The sequence below is a fragment of the Balaenoptera acutorostrata genome, chromosome X (assembly GCF_949987535.1).
Source record: "Balaenoptera acutorostrata chromosome X, mBalAcu1.1, whole genome shotgun sequence".
NCBI classification, from domain to species: domain Eukaryota; kingdom Metazoa; phylum Chordata; class Mammalia; order Artiodactyla; family Balaenopteridae; genus Balaenoptera; species Balaenoptera acutorostrata.
In genome coordinates, this window is record NC_080085.1 from 128973970 (window position 1) to 128998517 (window position 24548).

Sequence of the window (24548 nt, forward strand, 5' to 3'; positions counted from 1 at the left end):
CCTCCCTCTACAGGTTCTCCCTGGGCCATTTCTTCCATTCTTGTGCTTCAAGTTCCATCTGTCTGCAGTTATCTCCCCGATGGAGGTCTCTAGCCTGAACCTCTCCCCACAAAGCCAAATGCTTGTTGGATGTCCACACTGAGCATTCCACAGCCACTGGGATGGAAGTCTCTAACACCCTCTAACCGCAGGCAGCCAGCTCTTTCTCCAGCACACGGCACCAACGTCTACCCGGTCACCCAGGCAAGACTTCTCAGCATCACCCTTAAGTCCTCCCTCTCCCCCACCTAGTCAGCCACCACGTCCTGCCAATTTACTTTCTAACTGTTTCTAGAATGTATCTCCTCCTGGAAAACACTCCCACCACTGCCCTACTTTAGGTCTTCAGCACGTCTCGCCTGTATTACTATAATCGTCCTCTCACTGGCACCCTCTGCATCCTCCTCTACACATCAGTCAGAGCGATTTGCCTAAAATGCTCATTCAACCCTACCAACCCCACGCTTAAAACCCTCTAATGGCTCCACCCTCTGAAAAACGGGGTGGGGGAGGTGGAGGGTAGAGACAGCCAGCCCTCTTGAAGGTGCTACAAGCTGAGCTAGTTCAGACCCCCGGCTGAGCTCAGGCAAGCCCCATTTCTTCTCTGGGCCTTAGTCTCTTCATTGAACAAATAAGGCACTGGGAATAGTTCTGTGTGTCCCAGCAGGTGTTGGCTGCCTGCGAATCTCCTGCAGTGCTTTTGCCACGTGGGCCTGGTGTCCAATATGCTTGGGTGATGCTGCGTTCTCCATGGGAGAGTCACAATGCACCTTGGCCTATCACAGGCCCTGGGAAGCTGGGCAATCAAGAAAGCTCGCTGACTTTCCTCCACTCAGCTTTACTCAAACTTCTGTCACCACGCCACCTTTTTGGAGCTGAGCGTCTCTTAGAATATTGTAAAGCCCCTAAGTGTGGCACATGCTTTGGGAAACGCTGGAGGGGATGATTACCCGGGGCCTGCGCTGCTTTGCTAGGTGGTGATTCCGCTGAAGTTACTGTCTGAGGGAAGAGGATGACGTCTGTCTCAGGTCTGCATCTGCCACGGTAGTGCTCAGATAATGGGCGATAAAGACAGGGTGTAATAAGAAATGGATGAACTGGAGTGAAAGAGAGGCTACTTTGGATGCAGACAATAGATTCCCAGCCACAAGAGGAGAGTAGATTGTTCCCAGAAAGAAGCGAGTACGAGGCTTGATGGGAAGAGGACGCTAACCACAGTGGCGATGGGGACTTCTGTGGTCTACGCGCCTGCGCGGCCAGCTGTGTGGTTCAAGGCCATTCCCAATCGACATCTCCTCTGGGAAACCTTACCCCGGGACTCAGGGGTGGTGGGGAGAGAAGCTGCCCCACTCATGTTCCTTTCATTGCATATAAGGCATTGCTGGCACTCGTAAATGTCGACTCTAAGTAGCTCTGCTATTAAATCAGCTCTTTTATATCTCTGGCCCATGTCCTGGACGAGGCAAAAGGCTTCGTGGCACTGGGCGTGGGCCTGGCCGGCTGTATGCCTCAGCTGGGCCTTGCATTAACACTGATGGCTGGCCAGGCGGTCCGCCCAGGGCTGTGTTTTTCTAATCAAGTAGGGCAATTTAGCGCTTGGGAAAGACTAGTCAGCTGGGCCAAGTTGCTCTCCCCTCCTGGTAGAAATCACATAGGCAGGGACAGGGGAAGCTTCCGTGAATGGCTTTCCAGGCAGCCCCAAGTCACTGAGGCCCTCTCCTCTCCAGCCACTGCAGGGCTGCTCACTGGGGTTCACCCTCACGCCTTCCTGACCTGGAGCTGGTGGCAGTGACCGGACCCTCTGGCCTGCTGGGGTCTCTCAGCACCTCTCACTGCCGGGGCTGGGACGAGGGCAAAAAGCATTTCCTCATCCCCCAGGCAGGAAGACCGGGGTTTCGTCTACTCCATCAGTCCCTCTCAGGAAATATTTCACTCACTGGACTACGTGGCAGGTGCAGTGCTGCAGGCTTTCCATGCCCTGACTCACTAACTCCTCATAACAACCCCACAGGACTCAGTACTGACATTACGCCTATTTTGTAGTCAGAGAAACCAAGGCCAAAAACAGTATGGAAATTAACTTGCTCGAGGCCATGCAACAAGCGGGTGGCAAAGGTGGGCTCCCGACGCAAGTCGGCCTGGTTTGCGATGCACCTACTCTTGACCTTGACACCACATTGCATCCCCGTCAGTTGTTCACTCGTTTGGCTCTACCAGAGGTGGCGGGCTCTTTGAGGGCGAGGGCCATTTCCGGTTCATGGCAGGACCTGGCACACAGTGGGTGCTGAGGGCAGCCTGGTAGTCAGCGCAAGGCTGCCTGTGTCAGAGCACCGTGGTTCACTCGTCAGGGTGCGGGGAAAGGTTCTCTGCCGTGTAGGCTCAGAGAAACAAGCGCATCTGCTCCTTACTTCCCGAGGCTGGCATCCCCCAAAGATAATTATTGTGAAGTCTCAGCTGTTGAAGCTCAGCGCGTATTCCACATCGGCTCACTCTGTTTCCCCAAACAAGTTTGCATTGTTTTGAAACCATGGTGCAGGGCACCCGGAGAGCAAATAGAAGTTTATCCCCGCACAACAGGCAGTAACCAAGGCGCCAAGAGTGCGTGGGACAACTTTGGGGGGCTGAAGGGGAAGGCCGGCTAGTATGGAGGGTATGTGCATTTCAGAAAGGGGCCCAGCCCGGTGGAAGGCAGCCCAGGCAACTGAAGCAGGGGCCCCGGGGCTGTTCCTACCCTTTAACCCAATAATTCTCCCTCCTGAGATTTGATTCCTCAGGAAGCATTTCAACAGAATTGAGAAGATATGTGCATGAAGATGTTCATGACGAGAGTGGCTGTAGCCCTGTAACACTGGGAACAAATGAATCGCCCAACAATAAGGGGTGGCTAATTAAATTATGGCATATCCATTCCATTGCATATTATGAGGCCATTTAATATGCTCATTCTGAAACTTGCAGCAGGCCGAGGAGTACGTGGAACAGAAGAAGGTTTTGTAAAGAAGTAGGTGCCATTGTATTTACGTTGTGATCTTGCAACTTACAAACACCTTCTGCACGGTAAACGCTTAAGTATAAAGAGCTCTGTTAGGGTGATGGGATTTGAGTGATTTCTTTTTTTAAAAAATGTCTTAATCATAGTTATATTGTTTTCACATTTCCAAATGGAATAGTGTGTGTCGGCGGGAAGGGGGAATCAGCAAATAATTTCTCCCCAAAGCTAAATCTGTTTGCAGTGGATTTCTACATCTACTTGAGAATAAAAGTATATATACGAGGAACAGGGACAAGAAGAAAACAGGTGCTGGCACCGCTTGATGCCTGATCAGGACCATGTCATGTTATTAAAAAGAAGCCTGGCTCCTTCCGTGGTACAGCTGGCTATTCATGAACCTTTGAAATGGATAAGGCTGTAGCATCTGGTCCATTGTTGCCATTCCTACATTGCCAGCCAGCCCTCATCTTAAGTCTTTAATTTGCAAAACGTTCCTGCCTATCAGTGAACAGGGGTGAACCCAGAGCTTCTCTCTCAGACGAACCAAAGGAAGTGGGCATTCCTTCCCCAACAGGATAAGGAAGCTGGTCCCAAGTTCCCAGCTTGAATGTCTTGTCGGGGACCAGAGCGGTTTTTGGAGGCAACAGTGGTGACCCCCACCTCATGCACCCCCCTTGGGTGCAGTGAACTCGGCCGAGGCTCAGAGCATTTGGCTTTCCTACCTTCCTGCTTCCCCATTCCTGCTACCCCTTTCAGAACTGGCACCCTTTGAGATATTCAGCTTGGAATAGCTGGCGCGCAGTCCCTCACGTCGCCATGCTAACTCACACCCAGAGGCATTTAAACCCAGGGGTGACGAGATGTGGGGGACCAGTTGGCTGCCTTGGGTTGAGGCTTTTGGTGTTCCCGCTTCGAGACACTGCACTGGCCATTCCTAAAGGCCGGATTTGGGTGCAGAAGGATACAGATATATAGATATATACTGACACTCTTAGCCAGGACTAGTAATAAGGAAAGTAATACTAAGAGGTGAAATGACCTGTCCAAGGTCATGTAGCTAGAAGTGACATTGCTGGTGCCTTAGCCCAGGTCCCTTGCCTTCAAGTCTGGTGCTTTATGGTAGGTGGCCCCTGGGGAATATGCTCTGACTTAGGCGTGTCTTAACCGCACACCCTAATACCACCAATGTATGCACAAGCCTCAGGTGAGTGTACCGTATGCCCATCCCTGTGCTGAGTATGCGATGGGACAGCAGTTAGGAAGATGCATTGTCCATCTGCCCCCAGCAAGTTCAAGGGTAGCCCTAGAAATACTTCACAGGCTTAGTCCCACAGCCCTTGCTGCTTGTTCTGTGCAGCTTTCAACTCTCGTGACCTCCCCTGTCCCAGCCTCGGCCTGCCTCTCAGTTACCATTTTTGCTCTTCTTTTTATTTTAATGTCTTTATTTGTAAAATATAATGGACAAACAAAAAGGTACATAGTCAAAACAATACAGATTAACAAATTGCTCTAGAGTAAACACTCATGTAACTGCCATCCAGATCACAAAGATAACATTGCTAGCATCCCGGACGCTGTGCACATGTCCCTTCCCAAGCATGACACCTCCGATCCCTGCTGTAGGAAACCATTAGCTTGACTTTTCCCGCAATCACTTCCTCGCTTACCTTCTTAGTTTGGTTAAGTGGTAACTGAAGTATGGATCCCTAAGCACTATACTTTAGCTTTGCCTATTTCTTTGAACTTAATATAAATGAAATCATGCAATATGTATTCTTTTGTGTGTGGCTTCCTTCTATTGTTTGCAAGATTGATCCATGTTTTTGGTATAGAACATTTATATTACCTCAGAAAGCTCCCTGGTGCCCTCTTGCAGTTGAATCCCTCCTGCCCCAGCCCCAGGCAAGAACTCTTCTGCTTTCTGTCACTGTAGATCAGTCTTGCCTTTTGTAGAATTTCATATAAATGGAACAATGTAGTATGTACTCTTTTGCCCTATGTTTCTTTTGCCCACCACAATTTTTTTGAGCACATTCATGCTGTTGCATGTATAGGAAGTTTGGTTTTCTCCAATGCTGCGTAATATTCCATATTGTGCATATACTACAACTTGTTTATCCATTTATCTGTCGATCGCATTTGGGTTGTTTCCAGTTTTTGTCTACTACAAATGAAGCTGTTATGAACATTTGTATACAAATATGTGTGAACATATGTTTTCGTTTCTCTTGGCTAATATTTAGTAATGGAATTTCTGAGCTGTATGGTTACTATATGTTAAACTTTACAAGAAAGTGCCAAAGGGTTTTCCAAAGTGATCATGCCATTCTGTGTTCGCACAATGCAAAGCTTAAGAGATCCAGTTGCTCCACGTCCTTGCCAACACTTGTTATTATCCAGCTGTTAAATTTTTGCCATTCAAGTGAGTGTGAAGTGATCTCTCTTTGTGTTTTAATTTGTATTTCCTTGATAACAAATGATAGTGAGTATATTCTTGTGTATTTTTTGGACATTCGTATGTCTTCTTTTGTGAAGTGTCCTATTTAAATTGTTTGCCCATTTTTAAATTGGGTTCCTTGTCTCATTATTAAATTGTAAGTGTAATTTGTATATTCTCTATACAAGTCTTTTTTCAGATATATAGTTGGCAAATATATCATTTAATTTTCTTAGTGGTTCTTTCACAGAGCAAAATTTGATGAGACCCAACGTATCATTTTTTTAATATGGTAAATCCTTTTTGTGTCCTATCAAGAAAATGTTTGCCTATCCCATATTTGCAAATATTTTTCTATTTTTCTTCTGAATTTTTAAATAGATTTAGCTTTTATATTTAGATTTATGACCCATTACAAGTTAATTTTTATATATGGTATATGATAAGGGTTCAGGTTCATTTTTCCCCATATGAATATTCAGTTGTAATTGCAACATTTTTTTTGAAGTTTGTGTTATCGCCCATTGAATTACCTTGGCACCTTTGTTGAAAATCAATTGGCCAAATGTGCGTGAGGCTATTTCTGGACTTTCTATTCTTTTCCATTGATTTATTTGTCTATTCTTACACCAATACCACACTTTTCTGATTATTCAGTCTTTATAATGAGTCTTTAAAAGTCTGTCAATATAACTCCTACAATTTTGCTCTTCATTTTTAAATTTTTATTTGTAAATTGACATTTTCATATATATCTCTGTGAATTTTACACAAAGATAGATTGATGTATTGATAACTACCATGACAATAAAAATACAGAACAGCTCAATCTAGGGGAAGCCTAGAGGAAGATGCAGAGAAACTGGATCACTCATATGTTGTTGCTGAGAACATAAAATGGTACAGACATTCTGGAAAATAGTTTGGCAGTTTCCTAAAAAGCTAAACATGCAACTACCATGCAATCTAGCAAATGCACTCTTGGCATTTATCCCAGAGAAATAAAAACTTATGTCCACACAAAACCTGTACACAAATGTTACAGCAGCTTTATTCATAATAGCCTAAAATTGGAAATGATCCAGATGTCCTTCAACAAGCGAGTGGTTAAACAAACTGTGATACATCTATACCATGAAATACTATTCAGCAATAAAAGGAAAGTACTATCAATGCATGCAACAACCTGAATAAATCTCCAGAGTATTCTGCTAAATGAAAATTGCCAATCCCATTTATGATTGGCTTTTTTATATGTATGATTCCATTTATATAACATTCTTGAAATGAAAAAATTATGGAAATAGAGAACAGATTGCTGGTTAATAGGGTGAAGGACAGGTAGGGGAAGGAAAGGCTATGAAAGGGCAACATGAGGGATCCATGTGGTGATTTTTTCTTTTTTCTTTTTTTTTTGCCGGTGGCTATCCAATTGCTCCAGCACAGTGTGTATCATTGTTCCCTTGTGTGTGATGTATATGTTTTTCTCCTGACTTCTTTTGAGACTCTCTCTTACCTTTTGTTTCCAATGGTTTGGCTATGATATGGCTAGGCATGGTTTTCTTTGTATCTATTCTGCTTGAGGTTCACTGCACTCCTTGGTTCTATAAGTCATAATTGTCCTCAAACTTTAGGACAACCTTGTCCATTATTTCTTAACGTATTTCTTTTGCCTCATTCTCACTCTCTTCTCCTTCTGAGACTACAATTTGCATGCATATTATACTATTCGATTTCTCAAGGTCCCTGAGGTTCTGTTCATTTTTTTCAAAATTTTTTTCTCTGTCCTTCACATTGGATAAATTCTGTTCATTTGTCTTCAAAGTTACTGAGTCTGGGGCTTCCCTGGTGGCGCAGTGGTTAAGAATCCGTCTGCTAATGCAGGGGACACGGGTTCGTGCCCCGGTCTGGGAAGATCCCACATGCCGCGGAGCGGCTAGGCCCGTGAGCCACAACTACTGAGCCTGCGCATCTGGAGCCTGTGCTCCGCAACAAGAGAGGCTGTGATAGTGAGAGGCCCGCGCACCGCGATGAAGAGTGGCCCCTGCCTGCCACAACTGGAGAAAGCCCTCGCACAGAAACGAAGACCCAACACAGTCATAAATAAATTAAATAAATAAATAAACCCAAAAAACAATAGCAACATATCAAAGTTACTGAGTCTGTCTTCTGTCTTTTTCAAACTAATATTAATCCCACTCAGTGAATTATTCATTTCAGTTATTGTCCTTTTTCAATTCTAGACTTACATTTGGTTATTTTGGGTAGTTCATTCATCAATACTGTATTTGCCTTTTATTTTTAGAACATATTTTTTTCATGGTTGCTTTAAAGTCTTTGCTAAATCCAACATCTGGACCGTCTCAAGGTTGATTTCAATTGACTGCTCTTTTCACAATTTCATGGTTCCTTGTAGGTTTAGGAAGTTTCTATTGCATACTTAACATCAGGGATGATATCTTGTTCGGCCTATTTATAGCCCAGATTCAGCCAAAGACTTTCAGGGGATCCCACATGGACTCTTATATGTTGAATTATGTTCCTTCCAAATTCATATGTTGAAGTCCTAACCACCAGTACCTCAGAGTGTGACCATATTTGGAGAGAAGGTCTTTATGGAAGTAATCAAATTAAAGTGAGGTCATGAAGGTGGGCCCTCATCCGATATGACTGGTGTCCTTATAAGAAGAGGAAATTTGGACACAGAGATACCTATAGGTGGAAGGTGATGTGAAGAGATATAAGGATGAGATGGCCATCTACAAGCCCAGGAGAGAGGCCTGGAACGTATCCTTCCCTCATAGCCCTCAGAAGGAACCAACTCTGCCCACACCTTCATTTTGGACTTCTCGCCTCCAGAACTGTGAAACAATATATTTGTTTAAGCCACCCAGTTTGTGGTAGTTTATTATGACATCTCTAGCAAACTGATACATGGACTTTTTGTGCTTATTCCCACTTGTAGCTCTCTCCTATCCAGTACCCTATCCCAAAGATCACAACCATTTTAGCTTCCCCTAACTCTGATCGCTGCTTTCTCACCTCAGTAGGACCACCATTCTCTGCTGGGATTCCAGATTGCTTCCCTGCAGTTGGAGAATTTTCCCCACGCAGAGAACTGGAGCAATTGTGGAGCTCGTCCTTTGCTTTCAGGGATTGAAGTCTTGTGCTATCTGTTGCCTAAGGTCTAATGTCAAATTTATAATGCCTGAAAGCAATTGCCTCAAATATTTTGTCCAGTTTTACCGTTGTTTACTGTTGGAGGACTCCTCTGCTACATAATTGGTAACACTTCTGGAAGTGAAAGTTCCCCATATATTTTCATCTATAACCCTGCCCACTTCTTCTAGTACTATTGCATCATTTCAAAGTAAATCCCAAACATCATATAATTTAATTATGGCTGTGTTTGATATTTTCTGTTTGTCTTTTATTTCAGCAGTTTTACTGTGATATGCCTCAGTATATGATTCTTGTTTAGGTCTGTAGGCCTCTTGAATCTGTGGTTTGATGCCTTTTATCAGTTTTGGAAAGTCTTTAACCACTAACTCTTCAAATACTTCTTCTGCTCCCATTTTCTTTTTCCTTTCCTTTTTCTTCCTTGGTTACCAATTACACATAGGTTAGATCTTCTCATTCTATCCTCTCTGTCCCTTTCTGTTCAGTTGTTTCTCTGTGCATCTTCTATTTTCTTATTTTCCAGTTCATTAATTCTTTCTTCAGAAAATCATCCAGAGTCAGTTTCTGTTGCTTACAATGAAGAACCCTGATTGATAGAGGACCCATAAATCCTTGTTGAGAACTTGGAATATATCCTTCCCTATTCTCTCCACAACCTAGCCATCCTTTGAGGTCCAACACAAATCTCTCTTCTAAGAACCACAGCCTAAGTACTCCATTCATCCTAACAGCATTTCCTGCATATTTGTTTTGAGCCAGGTGCTGTGCTAAGTGCCGAGGATGTAGAAATAAATTGGACTTTGTTCATTTACTCAAAGAGTTCCTGTTATGATGATAAATGGATGATCAAAAAAAATGTGATAAGGGTCGTACTAGAGGCTTGGTGAATCCCTGGCTCATGGCTGCCTGACCCTGATGGGGAAATCAGAGTTGAAATGTTGAGGCTTCCAGTTTTGATAGTGGAGGATTAGCCCTCCCACTGAAGAGAAATAAAAATTCTAGTTAAAACATTAAAAAACAGTCCCTCCAAAGTATTAAAGATCTAATAAAATACTAGGGATTAGGGAGGTAACATCTGAAAGAACACAGAATCAGAAAAATTAATGAACATGTGGAGGCTTTAGATAAAGGAATTTATAGGAAGGATATTGGGTAGCTCACAGAATTGCTGGGAGAATTAGAGAATCAGGCTTGTTGGCCATGTGGCTAGATCCACAGACAAAATCATGGCACAGAATTAGTCTGATAAGGACACCTGTGTTGGCACCACTGAGCAGTAGACCTTGTAGTTTGTCCACTAGCATCACCATGGATGGCCTCTGGCATCCCTGGTACAGCTGCTCCAGGAAATGGGATGCTGTGGCAGATTCTCTGCTGGCCCTGCTTGTCTTCAGTATTAGCACTGACCCCAAATCTAATGGCCTAAGCCTCAGTCATGCACCCCACTCTAGCTTCAACAGGAAGCTAGGAGAGTAACAGGTGCTTTCAGCTTCCTCGAACCTGCAAATGGAGTTAAGATGCTTGGCAGGCAAAAAGAGATAGATATCTACCTCAGGCCCACATCAGGATTGTGTGGCCTCCGTGCAACTGGCCCATCTATGGCTATCTGTCCAGCAGGCCAAAGCTGGGCACAGGCGTGGATGGGAGCAGCCACTCACGCCTATGTCCTCCCATGCTGTACACAAGGACCTGTCCTCTTGTGTGTGGGGCTCATGTGGAGAGGCTGTCCTCTTTAGGTCCCCTCTCCCCACCAATGTCCTACCACATCTGAAGGTCTGTGTGCCCCTTGGGGTTAGGAAGCCAACTTGCCTCAAGACTTAAATACAGAGCTCCTTGCCCGTAATATGAATCCCAGCTCACGTCCTTGCTGTTGTGCGTTTAGTGCTTGCAGTGCCTTCCTAGGGCTTCTCCCCCGTGTCAAGGGCTGAGGCCAGGAGTTTCTCATATAGAGCGTCAAGTCCCAGGGCAGTTGTCTTTTGTGAAGGTTTGGAAGGCTGCTGAGCAGGGCAGACAGTCAAAATCCTCTATTCCTTCCATAGCAAATGATTGCAGCCAACTCTGGGGCTTTGGTGTTTACGTGATGTTTATGTCATTATTTGATTTCTTGGCGTTCAGAATCCTTATTAATATACATTTGTGTCTCCCTGTGGAAATAAAGAAGCGTGTTCTCTGTGTATGGCCTCACATGTCTTTATTTAGCCTGGCACCTGCCTTCCTCCCCAGCATGTTAGTTTAACATCCGCGCTGTTCCCTTGCAAATCTCCAGAGCTTACAATTCTTAGAGGAAATGATTTCTCTCTCTCTAGGAAGATTTCCCTTTGTCCCCTTAACTATCCTCTGGGGCTAATTTCTTACATCACAGACGGGTGAGCTGCGCCAACAGCTCCAGCAGGTGGGGCCACTGAGCACCCCTCCCCTCGGCAGAGGGAATGTCCCAGGCCAGAGGGACTGCTGCTTCCAGGGACCCTCTAGCGCAGAAAGGTTCCAAGGGTAACTCACTTGCCAGGGTTCCTGTCACCTGCACTGGGCCATGGTTTCCGCCAGCTGGGCTCCAGGCCAGCTCTGGGCGAGCGGGAATGTGTCACCGGAGCATTCCTGGGTGGTTGCTGCTCACCAGCACCCAAGAGAGCTGGCCCTCGGGTTTCAGGAGTTACAAGGAAGGAATGAGACTGTCTCTAAACAGCCCTTGGGAGCTGGGCCCCTAGCCAGAGGACTTCCTGCGTGGAGTACTGGTCTACCAGCTGGGTGCTGGGCATTTGGGGTCATTCCTCACAAACATCTCCTGGGGCCTGGGAACAAGGTGTCAGCCTGGCCACTTGTTCAAGCGTTCCTCTCTGGAGGTTGCCCAGAGGGGACAGCGTTGAGGGATTGTGTCCAGCCAGGCCACAGAGTCAGCGAGACCTGCAGATGCCTCCCGGCTTCCCCAGGAGAGCGTCCACAAAGCCCCTGGGGCGGGGCCTGGCTCATAGTAGGTGCTCAATAATCCATACTCATTGTTATAAAAATAACACTGAACTTGAAGACCGGAATTTGAGCCCCGGCTACCTCAGGAATGAACGACAAATCACTCCTCCTTTCTTTGCCTCCCTCCTTAGAACTGAGTTGACAATGAGATAAACAACGTGAAAGAGCTTTGATTCCTGTCAAGTGCTGCCCCAGAGGGAGAGGGGATTGTCCCAGTGGAAAGGAAGCCGCATCATAATGAGCAGAGCGCACCGCGCGCCATGCTGGCCTGGTGGACACTCGGGGAGACGTGCAAAGAAGTCAAGTGGTCTTTTCCTTTTCTATCTATCTATCTATCTATCTATCTATTTATTTATTTATTTATTTATTTTTGGCTGCGTTGGGTCTTCGTTGCTGTGCGCGGGCTTTCTCTAGCTGCGGCGAGCGGGGGCTACTCTTTGTTGCGGTGCGCGGGCTTCTCATTGAGGTGGCTTCTCTTGTTGCGGAGCATGGGCTCTAGGCGCGTGGGCTTCAGTAGTTGCAGCACGCGGGCTCAGTAGTTGTGGCTCGTGGGCTCTAGAGCGCTGGCTCAGTAGCTGTGGCGCATGGGCTTTGTTGCTCCGCGGCATGTGAGATCTTCCCGGACCAGGGCTCAAACCCGTGTCCCCTGCATTGGCAGGCGGATTCTTAACCACTGCACCACCAGGGAAGCCCCAAGTGGTCTTTTCTTAAACAACGGCCCTGCGCTCTCCCAGTCACTGCCGCTACCTCTGCGCCCACACGCACCGGGGCAGGAATATTCACACGCTAGGCTGCCCCACCCTCCCCCCGCGGGCGGCGCCCACCTTTCAGGCTCCGGCTTTCTTCATCTGCACCCGCTCTGTGCTGATGGGGCTTAAGTGATGTTGTGAATGTAGAAGTACCCTTGCGTCTAGAGAGCAGCATGGAAAGGACGGGTTTGTTTTCATCCTGCACCTGCATCAGCGTCAACTAGAAATGGGAAGTTGATTTAAACCTGCTAATGTTTTGCACACACATGGCCCTGGTTGGGCCCTGCTTCTCCGGGAAATGTGCCTCTCTGTGTCGCAGGCCTCGAAAAGCGCATTTGTACCTACAGGGAAGGGGTGGTGTGTGTGTCTGTGCGTGTGTGCGCACACACACATGTGTATTAGTTTGCTGGGGCTGCTGTAATAAAGTACCACAAGCTGGGAGGGTTAAACAACAGAAGTGTATTGTCTCCCAGTTCTGGGAGCTGGAGTCCAAGATGAAGGTATGGGCAGGGTTGGTTCCTTCTAAGGGCCGTGAGGGAGAACGTGTTCCAGGCCTCTCTCCCAGCTTCTAATTGTTTACCGGCCATCTTGAGTGTTCCTTGACTTGTAGAAGCATCACCCTGATCTCTGTCTTCATCTTCACATGGTGTTCTCTCTCTGTATGTCTGTGCTTTAATTTCCTCTTTGTATAAGGACACAGTCATAGTGGATGAGGGCCTGCCTACCCCAGTACGACCTCAACTTAACTAATTACATCTGCAATGACTCTATTTCCAAATAAGGTCGCATTCTGAGGTCCTGGGTGTCAGGACTTTACCATATGAATTTTAGGGGGATACAATTCAACCCCAAACAGTATATATGTATGTTTTGATGAAGCACTGTCTTTAAAGGGTACCTGAGTTCCAAGCCACTGGGGCCTGTCTACTCTCCCAGCTCTTCAGCGTTTCCTCATTCCCGGTGCCCCAGCCCTGACACAGGTGGAAGGAAGCCTGGGCTCCACCCAGGGGCCAGGTGGCTGACAGAAGAGGTGTGTGGAGGGGCAGAGAACTGCCCAGCCCTGCAGCCCTGCACGCCCGCCTGCCTGGACCAGGGCGGAGCTCCCGACGCTCTTTGAACTAACTCCATTCTCTTCCCTGCTGGGGCCGATAGCCTCCTTCTCTGCGCTGCTGCGGCCTCACCATCTCCTGAAGGAGCACTTTTCAGCTCCTAGACCTCTGCAGCCCTCCTGCACCTGGCCTGTCACATGCCTCCCCTAAAAAGTGTTCCTGCCGGGGACAGCTGGTGTGACCAAATTGCCTCTGAGGTCTGTAGCCTGGATCTGCTTCCCTTTCCCTTGTGTCTGTGCAGCCCAGCCATGGGGCAGGCTTAGCGGTGATGCAGCACGGCCTTCCCACCCCCTGCCATCCCTGGTCACTTCTTAACCCAGAAGCTTTCCTATTGACAGTACTGGTCAGAATCTGGCCCCATCACTCCTGTTCTCTGGATGCCAAGAAGCTCGGAGCCAAGCAGATTTTGGTCCCAATGATCTCAGCCCCGGGTCTCAGTGAAATGACTTCTCTCTTTTCTCTGAACGTTTCTGACTTCTCTCTCAAAGGTTTAGTTCCACTGCCCTCTTTAATCTGTGTCTTCATTGTAGGCCACCTCAGATCTTTAGAGAAGTATTAAAAAAAAAAAAAGGTGTTTCCTTGACTTATTTATAAGTTAGGTGGGTGAGCAAGCTGGAAGGGTTGTCACAGGATTTGGCTGGTCTGGTGGAAAGGGCCCCAGGGTGTCGAGTCTAGAGATCTGGGATTGATTCCTGGCTTGACCACTGACTAGCTATATAAAATCAAGCAAATCAGTGTATCTCCCCGAGCCTCAATTTTATGATCTGTCAAATGGAATAATAATCTAGCTCTTCCCACTTCAGGAGGCTTTTGTGGATCCTGATAAGATTTTTTTAAAAAGCAGTAGCTGACACCTTCATAGTCCATAGTATGAGGCGGGCGCTGTTCTAAACACGTTGTATGTATTATTTCATTGAACCCTGACAACAACCCTAAGAATTAGGTTCTATTATCATCCCCATGAGGTTCAGAGATTCAGAGACTTGCCCCAGCTCACACAATGAGTAAGTTTCCAACTCCGAGGGTCTGGCTCCTAATTACCGACTCTTATCCACTGCATAGCCCGCCTCTCACAGTGCGAGTGAAAGTTCAAGAGATGGTGAAAAGTTTCGTAAATGTTAAGGTACAACCGCAGTTCAGAGGATGCTGCCTGTGTTTTCATTTGTTCTGGGACTCAGCTTCCCCATCACGAGAGTGCAGAGGTCGGCCTCAAGGCCCCTTAGGTCTCCGCCCTCTCTGACAAGCTCTCATCTTTGTGTGTCTCGTGGAATAGGCAAAAACCAGATACACGAATGTGTTCTTTATCCTACTTCTTAAATGATCATATTTGTTACCAGGGTAAAGTGATACTCATGTTAGAAGTTGGAACGCTGTTTGTATTTTTGGCTGCATGATTTGATCATGAGACAAAAATCAAAAAATAGCTTGGCACCAACCAGAACATTCTAGATGTGTGTGAGGCCCATTCCCCAGCGACCTATCAAAAGTCTTGGCTCTCTCAGCCCATAAAAGCATGTGTTGCTACCAGAGAATAAGAGCTTATGCCATGTCGGCCTCTTGAGGATACCAGCTCCTGTGGGCTAGCTCCAGGGGGCCGGTGCTGGCCGGCGAATGCCCTCCCGTCACGCGGGAGTGTGCAGGGGGGGCAATTCCCCACAAGGGCCTGTCTGAGCTTCTCAATGGGAGTGCCTGGGAGGGGGACTCATTTTTTAAAAATTGGCCTTTTCAGGGAAGGGAATGAGGTGAAAGGCCCTTCGGATTCATCCTCAGTATTTTCTAGAGCCTCCCACTTATGCTGAGGCCTCTTCAGCTCCACCAACAGGCTGCTCCCTGTGCCGGGGCCCAGGCTCTCAAACCCTCCTCCGTCACTTGCACGGGGCACTGAGCACGGTGCCCGACGGGGCTCCCAGTCGTGAGGCCGTGGGGCAGACCAGCAGCCTGCCACTCAGGAAGTCGGTACCCAGGAGGCAGAGGTTTGGGTGCTAAGCAATGGCAGAGAGCCTCTGATGGGAGATGTGGCAGGAAGGGGGGCAGACACCCGGCGTGGGACCCAGTTCTTCAACTTGCTCCCTGCTTCCCTGCCTGCCCGACACTGGGCTCCGGCCGCCGCTCACCCCGAGTCCCCCTCCAGCGCCAGGGCCCCTTCTGCTGGGATCCCACCTCCAAGGAACGTGGCCCTAGAGCTATCTCCTCCCGAGGCGGGTTCTCTGGAGTGTCCAGAGGAGCTAGGGCTGCAGAGAGTGTTCATTCAGTTCGCCCCGGGCAGCAGCCCAGCTCAGGTGCGAGAGGAAGCCTGGAGTCGGAGTGAGAGCTCAGGCCCTTCCGTTCGGTGCTCGGAAGGGGCAGGCAGCTCCCTGGTGCCCCCTTTCTGCCAACAGAGGCTCGGCTGTGCCAGCGTCCTCCTCCGCCGATCACGCAGCCTCCAAGGCGGGCTCCACTGGGCTCCTCTTCCCTGGGAGTCCTGCAGGGCTCTGAATTCCCAGGGCTTCTCCCCCAGCGGCCCCGCGAAATGAGCCATTCAAACCTCTCCGTGATTTTCCACTGTCTGTATTGTTCCAGCCCAGCTCGCCCCTTGTTACTTCCTTGCTCAGAGGGTTCCGTGACCCCCGCACCCCGGAGGCTGTAGTCCAAAGCCAGGTGCAGCTTCCGAAGCCCTCTGCGATCTGGGTCCAGCCTGCGGGCCCGGCCTCCCCTCTCATGACATAACCTGCTCCCCTGGCCTGCTTGAGACCCCCTAGTGGCGGCCTCAACTTGTCTCTGAACGGCCCTGGCCCAAACTGCCCTTCTCTTCCCAGGTCTGACGCAGCCTACCCTTCTCTTATGCTTAGAAGAAACTCTACTTCGTAGTGAGGGCCTCGTATATCCAAGTATGAATTAAGTGCTTTACATGTAACTTTTTATTTGGCCAGTTCCCCGTGTCAGCCCTAAAACATGGGGACAGTTATTATACTTGTTCTGCAGATGAGGAAGCCGAGGCACAGAAAGGTAAGCTGCATACCCCCGGCTAACACAGGGCTGAGCTGAGATTCGTACTCACACCCATCTGACTCTGACCCCTCTCCCTTGCACTCGGTACCACTTTCGCTCGCTAGGGCCCACCTCCAAGCCTCCCTCTGGGACCACTGTTCCCCCTCCTTTTTTCCCTTCTCCCCCACTGCACTGGATCGGAGTCCTTGGATGCCAGCGTTCCTGGCCTCTCTTTCCCTCACTCATTCCTCCAGCACCCAGCCCAGGCTTGGCACGGTCCAGGCCAAAGTCAGGTGCCCTGGTGGGAGCTAGGAGTCCACCTTGGCGGGTTTGGGGGTGATGAGCAAAGCTCCCCAGGCCACGCTGGGAGAGGCCATATGGATTGTAACTTAAGGTCACCAAAGACCAAACCTCAGAGGAAAGCCATGCCCTCGGACCCCAGGGCAGGACCCCCCCAGCAGTCATGGGTGTGCCCCACGCTCAGTGGGGCTCCCGGTGCCCAGAAAGGGCAGCTCGGCAAGGCTGGGCTGTGCCTTTTGCTCAGCCTATGAGAAGGGAGCTGTGCTTAGGGCCTGACCAAATCTTTGGCAAGAAAAAGCAACGTTTACAGAAAGGAAGCACCCACTGCGGGGGGCTGGGGAGGCACGGGGTGAGGGCAGGGATGGGAAAGTTCCTAGGGGTCTGTTCTGGGCTCGTGTAGACTTTACGTCTGCTCTCATGCAACGGTACCCACACTATAGGTAGGGTGCCTGTTTTTGACTTAAATTCAAATTAAATATAATTAAAAATCCGGTTCCTCCGTTGCACCAGCCTCATTCTGAGGGCTCCAGAGGCACATGTGTCTGGTGCCTACCATATGATACAGCACAGATCTAGAACATTTCCATGAGCGCAGAACGTTCCACCGGACAGCACCGCCCTGGCCTGTGGCAGCCAGGGGAGCGAGCGGAGCTGGGGTCCCGCTCCGGGGGCCCATCCGCCTGCTCCCCATCCGTCCCGCCCCGGTTGCTGGGCTCTCTCTCTGGCACCACCCGGGAGTGTGGGAGTGACAGCACCTCCCTCCACCCTCTCCAGCGCTCGGGTTTTCTTGCCCATCTTGCTTTGCCCGGGAGCTCACGTTCAGCTTTCCCGGTAGCTAGCGAGTAAAAAGCTTTACTAGAGGATCATTTACACCAACTAGGTGAACTCGTTAGAACCCCTTTGGGGGGCTCGCTCTTGACAGTGGTTTATACAAAAGTTGGGTGGAAGCAACTGCCCACGACTCTGAGAAGCAAATCAAAATATCATCAGGGCTTCCCTGGTGGCTCAGTGGTTGAGAATCCGCCCGCCAATGCAGGGGACACGGGTTCGAGCCCTGGTCCGGGAAGATCCCACATGCCGCGGAGCAGCTAAGCCCGTGCGCCACAACTACTGAGCCTGCGCTCTAGAGCCCGTGAGCCACAACTACTGAGCCCGCGTGCCACAACTACTGAAGCCCATGCGCCTAGATCCCGTGTTCTGCAACAAGAGAAGCCTCCTCAATGAGAAGCCCGCACAATGAAGAGTAGCCCCCACTCGCTGCAACTAGAGAAAGCAAAGACCCAATGCAGCCAAAAATAAATAAAAATAAAATAAATTTATATTAAAAAAATCATCAGTACTCAAGAGGCTATCAAAGGGACTCCGTTTGTCCACCCCAAAGAGGGTCACAGCTTTTTTTTTTTTTTTTTAGCTAAAAATGTTTCTTAAGTGCTGTTGTCTGTCAAGATGAACTCAAACCCCTTGCTGGTATTTAGGAATCTGAGAGGAAATAAAGATGAGACTTGACCATTGAGGCCTGACAGTCGAGAGCCCGTCCTCCTGATAAATGACAGGTGGCGGAAATCGCGGGTGTCTGCAGGCGCTTGGGAGAGGGCGGGGGTCTAGGACAGAATCGAGGTTTCCGCAGAAAGCTGGTGATTCCCGAGGCCCACGTTGCAGCCGTGTGGACATCTCCGGCTGCCTGCTTGGGGGCTGCGGGAAGGTCTCCGATGCAGGGGGCTGCTGGGCTGTCCAGCGAGCCCCCATTCTTCAAATGCAGAGCAGTGGGCACAGGAGCAGGGGTGGCACAGGAGAAGGCCTGGGAGGAACCAAATGGGCAAATGGGCAACACGGGTTACTCAGAATTCACTTTCTCCATTGCTTTGGATGCTGCAAAAAGAGAAGGATTCTTTTTGCAGTTTCAGCTTGGGATCAAGCATATCAGACCTGGCTTTGAGTGAACAATAGCCTTTTCTATCTTCCTTGTTCCCTTGTCCCTTGTACTAGCGCACGTATGTACCCCACCCCCAGCTCAGACTCACTTTCAAAAATGAGATCTCTCTCACTGGGGGTAAAGGGTGCACGCTGTCTCTGTATTATGTCTTACAACAGCATGTGAATCTACTATTAAATCAAAATTAAAAGCTTCATTTTAAAAAAGAGAGAGAGATGAGAGGAAGTCGGTTCCCGGCTGGGGGCACCTCAGGCCAATCCCATCCTACTCTGAGCCTCAGTTTCCTTCTCTGTAAAATGGGACTGATGGAGCAGCCGGTCTCTGCCAGGACCAGAACACCAGCCAACAAGAACCTAGGAGGGCCCTGGGCAACAGCTCTTCTGGGGGCAGCCACGGGGTGGTCTGACCAGGAGCTGCATCTCCATTTGACAGCAGGGAAGAAGAGGCCAGAAAAATCATCAGGTTTGTCCGGGGTCACTCTGCCTGTAGGCGCAGGGGTTGAGTCTGGAAGTCAGGTCCCACCGCTCTGGGTCCAGGCTCCCGGCTCCCACGTGATGTCCCATTCTACTGGCCGGGGGCGGGGGAGACGTCATGCCGCAGGCGTTTTCTCCTGGGGCTTCTCTCCTGCCTCATCCTTGGAGACACAAGGAAGCCCAGAAAGTTGGGAGGTGAGCAGGGCAGACACACTGAAAGGTGGGATAGCAGGACACAGCACCAGGGCTGTCCTTTGGGCACCAGAAACCGCCACACTGGGGACCGGGGCTTCAGCTCAGGGCCAAGCTCCCTGGTCCCACTGTGTGCCTGCCGCTGGCAGTCCCAGGGCAGCAGGCTCGCTTTCCTGTCTCTCCTGCAAAGATTGTTTAGTCTGCTGCCTCCCGTTCACTTCACGGGAGATGACTGCCGGGGATTGATTAATCTGGGAAAAGAAGTTCAAGCCAGCCAGGTCTATTGGAAGTGGCAGAGCAGGTGCATTTTAAGCCCTTTGTTGAGGGAGGAAAATAGAGCAGCCTCACGTCCCCTATCACAACCAAGTTTCTTTTAAAGCAGAGGCCTCGCCCTGTGCCTACTGACTGCAGTGGAGCTGGAGCCGGCATTCGGCGAGGCTCTCTGAGACGGTCCTTCCCTGCCTGTCTCTGCAGCAGTTTGCAGAGGGGCTCGGAGATGCATTTGTGAAGATGCTTGAGCGTCAGGCTGCTCAGAAGGCCCCGAAGGAGAGCTTCTTCCCTTCTGCCCCGAGAGTAGATGGATGTGGAGCCCCATTGGTACCAGCAGGGCCATGGCATAGGGCCTGGGAGCCAGAGGCCCCCCTACTGCCTTCAGAGGCCCCAGGACTGGGACGGATGGCAGAGGATCTGGTGCTTGCTCCTTGCCAGTGGGACCTGCAGCCTCTGGGACCTGGGCCGGTGGGAAGATGCAGGCTGGCCTTTCACCAAGGACCCTTTCCTCCACATAGTCAAAATAGCTAATAACAATGTAACTTCCCCCCCAAAAGCAGCCGACTTCACAGAGGCTAGCATGATGTCATCCATCCCTAGGGGGCCTCCACACATTTGGGCTATTTTTGTAATCGACAGTAAAAAAGCCCCTGCATTAGTCATGCCATGGATAGAAATCTGTCTCATTTCACTCCTGAATCCTTGCCTATGAATGCGACAAATGAAAGGTGGCCCTGGAGAGAACTCCTGAATCGGGCTTCTGCAGTGGCCGGGGCTCCACGCTTCCTCAGCCCCCCGAACCCCGCACACACACTCGCTCGCTCCCTCGTCCACTTCACCACCATTTCCTGTGCCAGGAGCTGGGGGCGGAGGCTTGGGCTGTGTTCTCGAGGAACCCACCACCTATGGGGAGGCAGGTCTTCAAACAATCTTAGTCCAGCATGCTGAGTGCCGGAGGGGACAGGAGTCCCCTGAGCAGGGCCAGCCCACTCGGCCTGAGGCAGGTGACTTTGGAGGATACCCGGGAGGAGTGGCATGTTGCCAGATGGAAAGGCCACGTGTGCCTGTGTTTGGAAGGATGGGACAGGGGATTGGTGATGGCCAAATGTGCCTGGGAGGGTGAAGAACAGTAAGGTTAGAGGGCCTGGAAGCGAGGCCTGGTGGGGTGACAGGGCAGGGCCAGCTCGGGTGGGACCTTGTCAGCCCCACTGGGGACCTGGGCCCCAGCCCTCCTCTGGGCATTCCTCTCTCAGTCTGAATGAAGGGGACAAGGAGGCCTGCCTTAGGCCTGTGCTTTCTGAACACTGGGAACCCCTGCTACCTGAGGGCCTGGTCGACAGGGCTCGAGCTGCCTGGGAGGCTGCCGAATGCCTTCCGGTCCGCGGAGTTCTTCCTAGATTGGGAGGCGCACGTCTAGACTGAGGCAGTCTGTTCCCAGTTTAAGGGCCCTGAATGCACAATGGGGCTTTTAAAAGCAAAGAATCTTGGTGAAAGAGCAAATATCCCTCCAGGTCCTGGGAGCTGCATGATAAACTGCTTATGTTAAGAAAGAAAAGGCCAACAAGAGTCTGTGGACAAAGAATGTTCAAAGAAACCTGCGGGATCACCTCTGGCCAAGATGCAGCCTGCGAGGGCCAAGTGGTTGGGAGCAAGGGCTGCGCTGCTCCAGTGGGGTGATGACTTTCCCTACCCCAGGCCAGCCCAGTTGGATAGCGGGCCAGACCGGTGGCAGAAAGGCTCCCCCAGAACGGAATGCCCCATGAGCACCCAGCTCTCTTCACCTGAGCTGTGTCTGACACCAACTAGTTCAATTCCAACCCAGACCTGGCAAGGATCTCATACAGTACTGTATCCTTTCTTCCCTGCTTATATGGTATTTTTGATGGGTTCACCCATGAAGAAAGTGCTTTTTCTGTAATGATTCTGAAGGCAGCCTGTCATCTAACAGCAATGGCAGGCATTAGTCGCAGCTGGTACTGTTTGTTCATTCTACTAAGAACTTAACTACCACCCTGACAATATCCCTAAGGATTGTGATTTTAAAGTTTTTAAAATAATTTTAATTCAAATTGGTAAATATATTCAAATTGGACATTATTTTAGAGAAGTTGCAAAAGCAGTACAGAGAGTTCACACATACCCTTTGCCCAGCTGCCCTAGTGGTAACATCTTATGTTACCTTGGTACAGTTATCAAAAGCAGGTAATCAGTGTTGGTACAATGCTATTAACTCAACTACACACTTGCAAATTGTGATTTTATTTTGCCATTTTACAGATGAGAAAACTGAGGCTCGAGAAGTGAAGTGACTTTACCCAAGGCCCCACTCCCAGGAAGCAGAGGAGTTGGGATTTGAACTCGGGGTTGCCTGCCTACCCTGTCCACTATAGCACATTAGTTTCAACCAGCGACAGCTGCTGGCTGTGTGTCTGGTCGGCGTTTGAACACCGTTAGCCACTGTATCCGTTTCCTACTGCTGCTGTAGCAAATTAGCGCATGTTTAGTGGCTTAAAAACAACACTCATTTATTATCTTATAGTCTCAGAGGTCAGAAGTCCTAAATGAGTTGCACTGGGCCAAAATCAAGGTGTGGGCAGGATGGTGCCCAGGCTAGCGGCCCTAGGGGAATATCATTTCCTGGCCCTTTCCAGCTTCCAGAGGCCACTGCATTCATTGGCTTGTGGCCCCGTCCTCCACTTTCAAAGCCAGCGAGACCTCATTCTGACCTCTGCTTCCATTATCACATCTCCTTCTCTGACTCTTCTGCCTCTCTCTTTCCTCTTTTAGGGACCCCTGTGATTCCACTGAGCCCACCCAGATCATCCAGGATCACTCTCCATCTTTTAAGATCCTTAACTTATCACATCTGCAAATTACCTTTGGCATGTAAGGTAACGTATTCACAGATTCTGGGGATTAGGATGGGGACATCTTGGCGGGGGGTCATTATTCAGCCTCCCTGAGCCATACATGAACTCAAAGTCAAGGAGGAGGAGGTCAGAGAAAAAGGCATCTCATGCCAGGTTCAGGCTGGCCACTGAGGCATATTGGAACCCTTGATGGCACAGGCTGGCAAGAGAGGAAGAAAGAAGAAGTTTATCTTATGGCTGCTAAGGACAGAAGTTCTTTGTGAAGGGAGTACTGAAGCCAAAATGTGTGAACTGAAAAGAAAGTGAGAAAGCAAGCAAGAAACTGCCTTTCCACAATGGCAGACTTACTTTACTTAGTATGATGATCCCTAGGTCCATCCATGTTGTCATCAGCACGTCCCCAGTGGGGCATAGATTCCAGACCAATCTGACAACTGCAAGGCCTTGGTGTCCCAAGCCTCCACTGTGGCTAGGAACATCAAGACTGCCCCAGGCTTGTGGAGCCCTTTGGAGCCTGTTCCAGTTCTTATTACACGTCATAAGGTAGGCCTAGACCACCTTCCCCGGGGGCCTGGGATGGAACCCCCCACCCCCTCTCTGGACTGGATCAGGTAGAGCCACCACGCCCACAGGGAGCCCTGGGGAAGACGACTTGCAGAAATCCATGGCAACCCAGACTCATGCTGGGGGCTGCAGAGCTGCAAAATGGTGACTGGCCAGGGAGCTGCGCGTTCTCACCATCCCAGGGAGGGGCCCCCAAGCACCTGGCCTTCGGCCTCCTACCCCTGGGAGGCATTCCCTGGCACACGGTGGTTTAGTCCTCGCTTGAACCCTCCCCTATGATGAGACATTCTCTCCTCTCTGAGATGTGTGATGAGAAACAGGCCTCCCTGGCTGCGGCTTCCATCAGCCGGCGAGGGGCCCCTAAAATCACTCAGATGCAATCGACTCCCTGTGTCTTCACGTGAAAGGCCTCTGGCTGCTCCAAGCCAGTTTCTGTGCCTGTCCCCACCCCTCCCCACCCCGCCAAATACACACACATTTTCTGAGCTGAAGCATTGGGGCAAATAGGGAGAGGGCCCATCCACAGAAGGCTTGCGGGGCCCCGGGCAGGCAGGAGGATGGGCAGCTCTGGGGGCCTCTGCAGCCACGCCTTGCGGGCAGATCACAGGCACCACCCTGACTGGCATCCAGCGGAATGATGCGCTTCTTTCTCCTGCTTCCTGTCTCCCCCGAATCCCCTCCCTTTCCAGATGGGCATCTATGATTGGAATCCACCAATTGCAGTGAACTGACACTGAAGGAAGAAGAAACTGCTAACCTAGCTCATCTTCTCCAACACTTTGAGACAAGAGAGGTATCAGTCCCCACAACGCGGCTTGAGATGCCTTAGGGTGAGGGCAAGCAGAGTTGCCAATGCTTTCCTATTCCTGCCAGGCTGGTGGGCCTGAGGGGTGCAGTCTGCTCTCTGCCTGCTGGGTACAAGCTGCCTGATTTGCCCCAAACCTGATGTTAGCTGGGACCTTTGGCCGTGGCACTCCCAGCCTTAACTTCACCGAGGTTCTGCTTTGCCCAAGCGTGCCCCAGAGCCCTGGATGGTCTTTGAAACGAGCACGTGGTCTGGGAGAACTAACTCCCATCAGCTTCATGGATATGATTACCAGGAAGCGGGGGGGGGGTGTCAAATAGAGCAACTTGACCCTGGAACGAGTCCCATAGGCTTGGGTTGCTCACCCCAGGTCTGCCTGCAGAAATCTCCAGGTAGAGGCCACTGCTTGGCTCGTCAGGAAAGCCTAAGGGGCTGGTATGGTGCTGCCTTCATGTTTCTGTTGGGGAAGGAGCCCTCAGTTGGGGCTGTCAGTCTCTGGAGAGAGTCAGAAAAATGTGTGTTGACCTGACCTGATTCTCTCAACCTCAGTAGGCACGTTTGTAATATAAAAGTTGAGGGGATGATTAGGTTTGATGGTTTCCAAACTTTTGATGGTCTATGTCTAGAGCCATGTTTCCAAAGGGCATGTCCTCATCTGGGAGTATCTTTTTGTTTTAATTGAAGTATAGTTGATTTACAAGGTT

General features: G+C 49.8%; 1 long non-coding RNA gene across 5 annotated transcripts in view; it reads left to right on the plus strand.

The window, feature by feature from the left end:
• LOC102999910 (uncharacterized) overlaps positions 1-23851 on the plus strand; it is a 187364-nt gene extending 163513 nt beyond the window's left edge. For all 5 annotated transcript variants that reach the window (XR_009006617.1, XR_009006614.1, XR_009006611.1 and 2 more), the window contains 3 exons: positions 22393-22496; positions 22848-23018; positions 23729-23851. This is a non-coding gene — a long non-coding RNA (uncharacterized LOC102999910). The remainder of the gene's footprint in view (positions 1-22392; positions 22497-22847; positions 23019-23728) is intronic.
• The last annotated feature ends 697 nt before the right edge of the window (positions 23852-24548 follow it).